Raw genomic sequence first — 9,064 nt, forward strand, 5'->3', positions numbered from 1 at the left:
TGGGCGTCCAGGTACACACCGGCTCACTCCTTGGTGGCTGCTTGTCGGGGCCTGGAGCCTGGGGCTCGCTCTGGCCCCTTTGGGGGGTGGGGTGCCCCCGGCCTCTCGTAGTGCTTGGATGTTTTACAGTTTGTTGAGCCTCGCTGGAGCTGACCTTGGGTTGAATTCAAAGATTGTGGCATAAGCAACCTGCCAAAACACAAGTAATGATGGTTGAGTGCTTTGGATTACCAGGACATGAGTAGTAAGTAAGAGCAGACTTCTGTAGTAGATTGTGTTTAACTTTAGAATTAAGCTGTGTAGTTGTTGCTAGCCTACGTTTGTGTTCGCTGGTGTGTACAGTGGTGCAACCCAATATAATAACCCAGTGTCTACGTGTGTAATAGACATGTCAGTCAGCTTTGCCTCTCCAAAGCCTGAAATGGGCACACATGCAGAAGTTGCAGTACCAGCAGGGGGAGATGATATACTTAAAGCCAAGAAGTTGCTACTGACAAGAAGGGTACGAAGTGCATACCAGGGTCCTTCTATGCCAGAAACCATTAAACTTGGTGGCTAATACATATTTACATGTAAATGTGTTAGAGTTTGAATACTTTCCTGTGATTCTTTTTTTATTTTGGCTTGAAATTAAATATCTCCCTCTCCTGGGACTGCAGTTTGCTGCAAAGTCTGACCATTTCACCCTTTGGAGAAGCAAAGGATGAACAGTGGACAGGCATGTCTGTTACACCCTGATACTGGGTTGGGTGGTGCTTTGATTACATAAAGCTGAGAGTATGTCTGGCACACCTAGAGTTGGAGAAAGAGGTATGAGAGATGGAGCTCCAATTCAGGAAGGAGGTGGAACTAAAGAAAGTAGAGGCTGATACAGCTGGAGCTCTTAAGCACTGTTGCTACACCTCCTGGTGCACAGGTGTCTCTTGCCTTGTGAATAAAGTCTTGTTGTTTTTTTCCCACTACATTTTAATGAATCCGGTCTTTAAGTCTGACGTCATTAGCCGTGCCTGGGCCCAAGCTCCGCTTCAGGTCCCAAAGTCAAACGAAACACTGCAGCATCACTGAGAGTTAAAAACTGTCTAAATTCTTTCATCTTTAATAAAATGATCAGCGTTGCTGCTTTACCAGGTGTAACAATTAAGTTTAACATCCAGGCATCCATGAAAACAGAATTACATTTAACAGAGTTAGAAGTTAGCAGGAAGTTAGCTCGCTAGCTTCCACCTAAACATGATATAGCATGTTCTGACTGAGAGATTTCTGAAAAATTCAAACGTACAGCTCTGCTATCACTTCCAACATAAATGAAGACAGAAAACTAAACAGCAGTGACGTTTGTAGGGTTACTGAAGTTGGGCTAGCTGGTATATAATGATGTGCTGCGTGATCGCTAGCGACACAGCTATGTTAGCATAACATAAACAGTGAAGCTGGAGGATGAACGCTAACTTTTTTCCACTCGATCAAAGTTAACGTGTAATCGCATGGCAGGATGCTGTAAACGGACCAAACTTCAAACTTCAACTGAGATAATCCATCCACAATACGAGGTTAGTCATTAATATACTGCTGCCTGGGCTGGGCTGTAGTTACATCGAAAGGTTTAAAAACTGAGCTTTAAAATGATTAGCGGTAATAAAAGCCTAGAGAAGACGACAGTGATCACTGATGGTTTTTACAGGCTTGTAGATTAAACTGTTAGCAGTCGGACGTACCGCCCACGGGACATTGGATGGTTTAGGGGACTAATAGGACTGCTAAGGGGTTAAATATAACAAGATACAAAGCATTAAAACATGTTAAAACACAAAAGCCTTAATAAACACAGAGTAGTTTGGACCCGGATGCAGGATTCATCACGTCATCACTTTACGACCTGATAGCAACTGCATTACACTGGTCTCAGGATGTGTAGGCTGTAATGATGCTCTGTAAGTTGGCAGGTAAGAGCCGGGAAGCTTGTTCTGTCCTTTCTGCTGAGGACAGCTAAATAGTGCCCCCCTGACAGCTTATGAACTCGTACCTGAAGCTTATAGACAGTATTTTAGAGGTCTTAGAAAAATATATGGACCTCTTTGATCAGCTGCAGGCAGGTGATTTGGTGTTATCCTTTCCCTCCCCATCTCCAGCTGCCTCCCTCTTCCCGCTCCACCACAACCACCCACACATGCAGGGCCTTGGAGTAGGGGTATGTCACCAGGGTGCAGAGGAGGGGGACCCCCCCCCCCCCCCCCCCCCCCCCCCCCCCCCCCCCCCCCCCCCCCCCCCCCCCGTCCCCTTCTGGCTGCCTCTGCCTCAATTTTATCCCACAACTTAGACATTCACATTACTCACACTCTCATTACACATACATATAGGATCTTGGGAGTGGGCACGATACATGGAGTCCAAAGTACCATCAGGGTATACACCCCACCCCTGGCATCGTTGCCCACCTCTCAATTTTAAATACACGTAGACATTGAGGGCTAGCAGGAGGGACCATGCGCTTACCTGCTGCTCTCTGGCAGGTAGCTCCATGCCCTCCTGGGTTTTAAATGCACCTTAGAACACACATGCATCAACACTACAATGAGCGGGTGGAGGGAGGTTTGGAGTCTTCTCTCACCCCCATTCTCTGCGACCTGCTGGAGCGGGGGGGCTAGGAGGAGGAGTTGGCCGTCCGACTGCGGTCTGGAGTGTGGGGCCTCCCTGCTGCTGCGGAGTCGGGGCGGTCTGCCTCCCCCCACCGCAGGGAAAAGGGAAACACCACCTGGGTCTGGGTGCAGTTCCCCCCTCCAGGGGCAAGGGTACCTAGACCCGGTTTAGAGTACGCTTGGGGAGTGTGATCGTGTGTACAGCGTCTCTTTATGTCTGTCTCCACGTTGGTTGAGTGTGGAGTAAGTGCATTTGAGAGCATGAGGGTGGGAATGGATGTTTGTGTCTGTGTGTGCCTGTATGTCTGTGTCTATATGTCAGGTTGGGTGTCAGACGCCACCTCTCTGGGGACATCTCAGGCCCTCCAAGGTTTGGAGGCCTATCTCCCCCCACCACCACTTCCCCTGCCAGTGGCGGACTCCCTCAGACATCGGTGCGTTGGTGGTTCTTTGTGTCCGGGGATGGGCGTCCAGGTACACACCGGCTCACTCCTTGGCGGCCGCTTATCGGGGCCTGGAGCCTGGGGCTCGCTCGGGCCACTTCGGAGGTGGGGTGCCCCCGGCCTCTCGGCCTGGGGCTCGGTCACTCAGGCACGGCTGGCTGCCGGCGGAGCTCACGGGCGCGTCACTGCAACTCCCCCTGGCTTCTGCTCCGCGGCTGCTGAGTGAGCCCTCATCTGGGACTCTCCTCAGCTCTTTCTGGGACAGTGGCGCGGCTGCCCCTCTGTTGGTCTTCCTTGGTCTCTTGTGTTCTGGGGGCCTCTGGATGTCTGGAGTTTTGATCTCCTCCATACCTGCTTCATGCCCTGGAGGACGGGGCTGTGGCCCCCCCACACCCTCTAGCAGATCATTACATGAAGGAACCTTTTAAAAACAAGCGCGTCCATGCTCACAGGTGTACACACGGGTGATCACACCCACAAACTACACCCTTTTTGGCTCCTACCTCAAAGCACACTGTGTTCTGTTGATCTTATGTGCTGCACAATAATGTTTAATATTTAGTATTTACTGTCATATTCCCATATATCATTGTGATGTTGTTTATTCTATTACTCTCGTTTTCTTCTGCTTGTTTTCTTTTTTCATTCTCAACAGGTGAAATTAAAGTATCTACTGTTATCTATTGTTAGCTAGTTTATTGTGATGGTGTTGTCTTTATTATGTTGCTCTTTGTTGTTTGTTTTCTCTTCTGGTTTTTTATCTCCATACAGGTGATCCAGGTGTTTTGTTTGTTTTTTTCTTTCTTCCCCCCCCTTCTCACCGTCTCTTCTCCCCTTTGTTTTTCTCCCTCTCTTTCTTTCATTCTTTCTCCCTGTCCTATCCCCCAGTCATGTCTGTCCCGTTTGTAGCAACTGAAAATAAAATAAATTCATAATTATAATAAAGGTCAATCAAATGGACCAATATGGCAAGGCCATGATGATCCACTTGGTAAAATAAATCCACTTGGCATCTTTCTTGGCCTTAAGACAACAATTCTGATCCAAACGGGACAGGCAAAAAAAAAACAACCAAAAAACATGTTTATGAATACAGGTGGTTAATTTGATTTTTGTAGGGAAGAAAAAGTTTGCAGATGTTTGCGCTGACCTCTCAGGGCGCCAAGTGTAAGATGAAGAGTCACAGTCTCAAGCTTCTGTGCATGTTGGGGCATCCAATCAGAGCCACTCAGAAGGTCAACCCACAGCAGATACTGTCTGTGGGATGATGTACTGCCTCTGGTTCTGAGTGCATAGTCAAGACTGCACAACAACATGTCCAGCTTTCCTTCAGTTTCTCACAACCACCACTCATCCACTAAACCTGACTTTAGTGCTGCATTCCTTTTACCTCGGAGCTGCTCCGCACTTCCGCATCGACTGTGTTCCAGTAGTAGTCGGAAAAACAGGAGCTGATTTGCTCCGGCGTAGACCCAGGACACTCTGGAGAGATTACGTCTGTCGGCTGTCCTGGGAAAGGTTCGATGTTTCTCTAGATAAGTTTGAGGAGGCGGTGAGAGGGGGGTCGGGTCGCCCCTGCTGTCGGCTCCATAACCCGACTTCAGATAAGCGGAAGAAAATGCACGGATGATTTATTTTAGATTTCAACTTTACTAAAGTGGTTGCAATGAATGTTTGAGTCATTGCATCATGGATAATGCACCCACAGTGAGCCACACATTCCAGTTTGTTTTTGTCATACTTTAGTGTTACATGAACATCGTTTGTAGTGACATGTTTTCATGTTTAATGTCGGTTTAGTTTCAGTGTTTTTTTGTCTTCGTTGTCTGTTTGCAGTATAACGCGTCACGTTGAGGTGCTGCACAGTATGATTCATTATTGACCAATGTGATTAAAATGGTTTAAAATGCCTTTGTTATTCATTTTGACATTTTCCATTTAACGCTTCTTAAATGTAACATATGTAATCCTCACATGAGACAAAGCCAAAGGCACTCCAACACCCCAACAAAGCAACAACAGGAGAAACCTGTAAAAAACAAGCTGGAGGTTCAGTCCTTCTGCTTAAGTCATAAATACACAGTGAGCGAGCACCAAGAAACAGAACAACAGGATGAGAGGGACAAGAAGAGTCAAGAACAGAAAGACCACGATTGAACTAAATTCTGCAGCAATACCAGATGGTCCTTTAAGTAATATAAGACGAGGCTTGTTTGTGTTCGTGCTGTTAGACCAGAATGGAAACTGTAAGGATCACAGGTTGGTAGAAATGTTTCTGATAACATTGTAAAATATGACCTGGTGTGACCCACAGAGCAGAAAAGAGCAGTCAGAAGAAAGAACACAAATTTAACCCTATATCAGAGCCAGGCTGCTGAAAAACACAATCAGCAAGAAAAAGACGGCAACAGCCAAAGTGCAGAAGCTGCCGTCCATAAACGTGGGCGACCTCACGGTGCCTCTGTCCTTTATATACAGTCTTTTCTATCACATGTAGCAGGAAGGAGGAGCAGACGCTGGCAGCATCAACCTGGTGTTTGAACGAGAAGGTCCAACAAGCACAGTAACAAACTGGTCACACCAAAGTACACGTTCACTTACAGAAACCACAGAGCTCGTGCTCACTCCTGTGTTACTGCTCAAATTTTAAAGACTCAGTCTCACTAAATGCTGCACTTGCAAACCAAACAGCTGAGACGTTCTTCGCTTGTCAGCCTTCAGGTGCTCACTAATCTGTTCCTCAGATCGACTCTGACGCTAAAGGAAATCTTTCACCATAGTTAATGCAGCCGAGTATCAGCTGCCACATATATTTATATGTGGCAGTTACTTGTTAATAATTATACTACTACTCCCACTACTACTATTACTTATAATAAAAAAACAAAGAATGAAATGTGGTAAATGACAGGATGTAAACTCCTTTCGTTTACATCCTCTCATTTACTTGAACCTAAAGTGAAAAAACAAAAAAAAACTTGAAAGATTATTTTACTGTGAAAATCGCGCCCGGAAGTAGTTTTCTAACATTAGCCCGTTTTATCGATGCTGCAGCAGAGCAAACCACGTCTCTCAAACAACAGATAAACAGCCGCTGGGTGTTCTGCGGTTCTGTGAGCGGAGCAGACATGGACCGCTACCGTGAAGTCCCGGATGTGGTTCTGGACCCTGAACCGAAGCTGCAGGGCGAAGGTTTGCTCGGTTTTATCTACCGGAACCGCGGTGCTAAGCTATTGCCCAGCTAAGACAACGGTGGTCAAAAAGTCCGACAAGAAAACGTGTCTTTGTCCGACTGTCCGCCGTCAGAGGCTTTTGTTACTGGATGAGAGGCTGTTTAGTGAGTCAGTGAGACACTGACGGTCTCCGTGAGGGAGCAAAGAGGCGCTGCGGGGAAAAGTGACAGTCCACGGAGCAGGCTAACCCCTCAGAGCTGGGGATGGAAGCTGCACACAGACGCTGTGCAGCTTCAGATGTTTCGAAACACTGCTCCGTAGCGCGAGTGACTCAGGTGTGCCAGCTGGTGTGTTTCTGACTTTTGACCCGAGTTGGCTTTAAAACGTAAACTTTCTAAGTTAACAGTATTCGTGATTTAATTTCCAAAAATTGCATACGGTCCTTATTTTGTAGCTGGATCATACAGTAGCTGGAGCAGTCTCAGATGGAGTGCACTCCACGTACCTGTGGCCAAGTGCCATAGCCTGCAGCCAGATGAACACATCTGCACCTGCCTCTATCACCACGTCGAGTAGAGAAATTGTATCTTGCCACAGTCACTCATCAGGGATCAAGTGAACCATGAATGCAACTGAACATTCTGCTGTAGGGCTGCCACAAACGATTATTTTGATAGTCGACTAATCAGATCATCATCCATTGGACGTAAAACAGCTTATTGCACCAGCAGCATCTGCTCTTATATAACTATCATTAGCTTACAGCTTTAAGTGTTTAAGGTGCTAACTAAAAATAAAGACAAGATGATAGTTTATTAAATTTTAATGAAATTTGCAGATTGTTTCGGTGAAGTTTAATAAACTCCTTGCTATCTAAAATATAACAGGACACCGGAGTATATTCTCGAGCATCTCACACTTCTGATAATCAGCTGTCTGCTTGACGTTTATTCAGCTGTGTAAAAACTATAACTTTAATCTCAGCCAAACCGATTTACTCAGGAACAAATAAAATACTAAAAAAAGCCAAACAATAACATTTTAAGTTATCTAAGTGACTTATATATCATGTTTAACCTGAGTAGCTGAGTAACGTCTCCAGAGAAAAGACACAGGCAGAATATGCTAACACGATGTGATGTTACAACACTAGTCAAATATTAATGTGTAATATTTGTTTAAGACATATTTCTTTGTTTTGGAAAACAAATTCAAATCATCATAAACAAATTTCAAACTATATACACAAAGTTCTAGAAATCACCTAATTCGGCATTTCTTACTGATGTAGGTAGGCTGACAGTAAGTACACAATACCATTTCATTTGGTTTAAGGTTTATGTGCAAGACACAAGAACAGAAAACACTGAAAGTTACAAATGTATTGTCCATGAAACAGGAATAAAACGTGGTGCAGATGCTTGTCACAAGTTAATGTGGCTGTAGGCTCTGGAACGCCAGGAATGCCATAATGAATTATTTAAATACACCATTAAATAATTAATTAAAATGGGAAATAATGAATTAAATAAATATTTTGGACACATTTAATTAATTCATTTTGGCACAGTTGCGCCTGGCTCTCATCATGAAATAATTTTATCTGTCAGCCTCACCCATCAAACTCAGGGGGCGGGGTTAACGCTGATCGAGTCAAAACCATTGCTTTGGCCTGGTGGCCATTGTTTCTAGCACACAACAACCGGCATGTGGAAGCTAACAGAACTGAACTTTGAAAAACCCTGTTTGTGTGTCACCAAATACCGTTTTAATATTTTTTTAGCCGAGAATGTAGTGGTTTAATCTTCATGTGTCTGGTCGGTTTGTCAAGATACAGCCTCTTTGCAAAAGTGCTTCGATGATTTCGGAGATGTCTGCCCAGTCTCACGGCAAAGCGTGGGATAGACCCGCTCGCCTCGCAAGCAATCCCACCGACAAAGCGCAGGCCCCGGTACACAGCTGTAGTAACCCCCGCTGACTTCTTTTACTGAGGTTATATTTATCGGTGTTTTATTTCCTGATGTTCTTATGTGTCCTACGTGTTTCAGTATAATTCTGAATTATAACTAACATTAAAAACATGTTTAAGGAGGAGAGAGAGCAAATAAATCTGTTTAACATCTGATCTTTGGGTTTTTGTTCAGTAATCAGCGTGACCTGTGTATAAACGCATAAAAGAGATAACGTTGGTGTTTCTGTCATGTAGTAACTGCTGGCTTTAACTGTACAAAGGTTGTTCGACACTATGAAACACATACAGACTTCATGATGTTCGGCTAATATTTTTATTGTGAATATTAATCATGAGGGTAAACGGCCCTGTACACCACGGAGCGAGGTCAGCATATCCACGATATCCTCAGCTCCATGAGTTAACACAGAGTTTCCCAGCTGACTAATCTAACGGTCATCTACGAATATGTCACGGCTCATATCAGTATGATTTTACAGAAAATCATCCTTATTACTGCCAACTATTCCAGAGACGTGAAAATCTACAGCATAAAGAACACAAACATATAGCAACACTGTAACAGAGATGAACCGTCAGTTTGTCCAGATCAAAGTGGAATGAAAGTGATTGGTTGAACAGGTGTGATCTGTGTTTTCTGCATTTTCATCAGCGTAAGAGACTCAGCAGCAGATCAGAATAACAGTTACACATTTAATAAATCACCAAATTAACAAACCTGTTTGGACAGTTTGAGTTTGTTCCCTCAGCTGCAGACTCGCTGCTGTTTAAGTTTGAGAGGAAGATTAGATATAAAAACGTCAAACATAGACTCAGTCTGCCTTCACATTTGATATCTCT

The 9,064-nt window shown here is 44.7% G+C and overlaps 1 long non-coding RNA gene across 1 annotated transcript; it reads right to left on the bottom strand.

The window, feature by feature from the left end:
• Positions 1 to 8,057: 8,057 nt before the first annotated feature.
• On the bottom strand, positions 8,058 to 8,941 carry LOC121813731. The gene is made up of 2 exons (XR_006053844.1): positions 8,721 to 8,941; positions 8,058 to 8,652 (listed from the first exon to the last, which is right to left on the bottom strand). It is a non-coding gene; the product is annotated as an uncharacterized LOC121813731 (long non-coding RNA).
• Positions 8,942 to 9,064: the final 123 nt, after the last annotated feature.

Source organism: Haplochromis burtoni, unplaced genomic scaffold, assembly GCF_018398535.1.
Source record: "Haplochromis burtoni strain Fernald_Lab_line unplaced genomic scaffold, NCSU_Asbu1 Contig_2363, whole genome shotgun sequence".
Taxonomy (NCBI): domain Eukaryota; kingdom Metazoa; phylum Chordata; class Actinopteri; order Cichliformes; family Cichlidae; genus Haplochromis; species Haplochromis burtoni.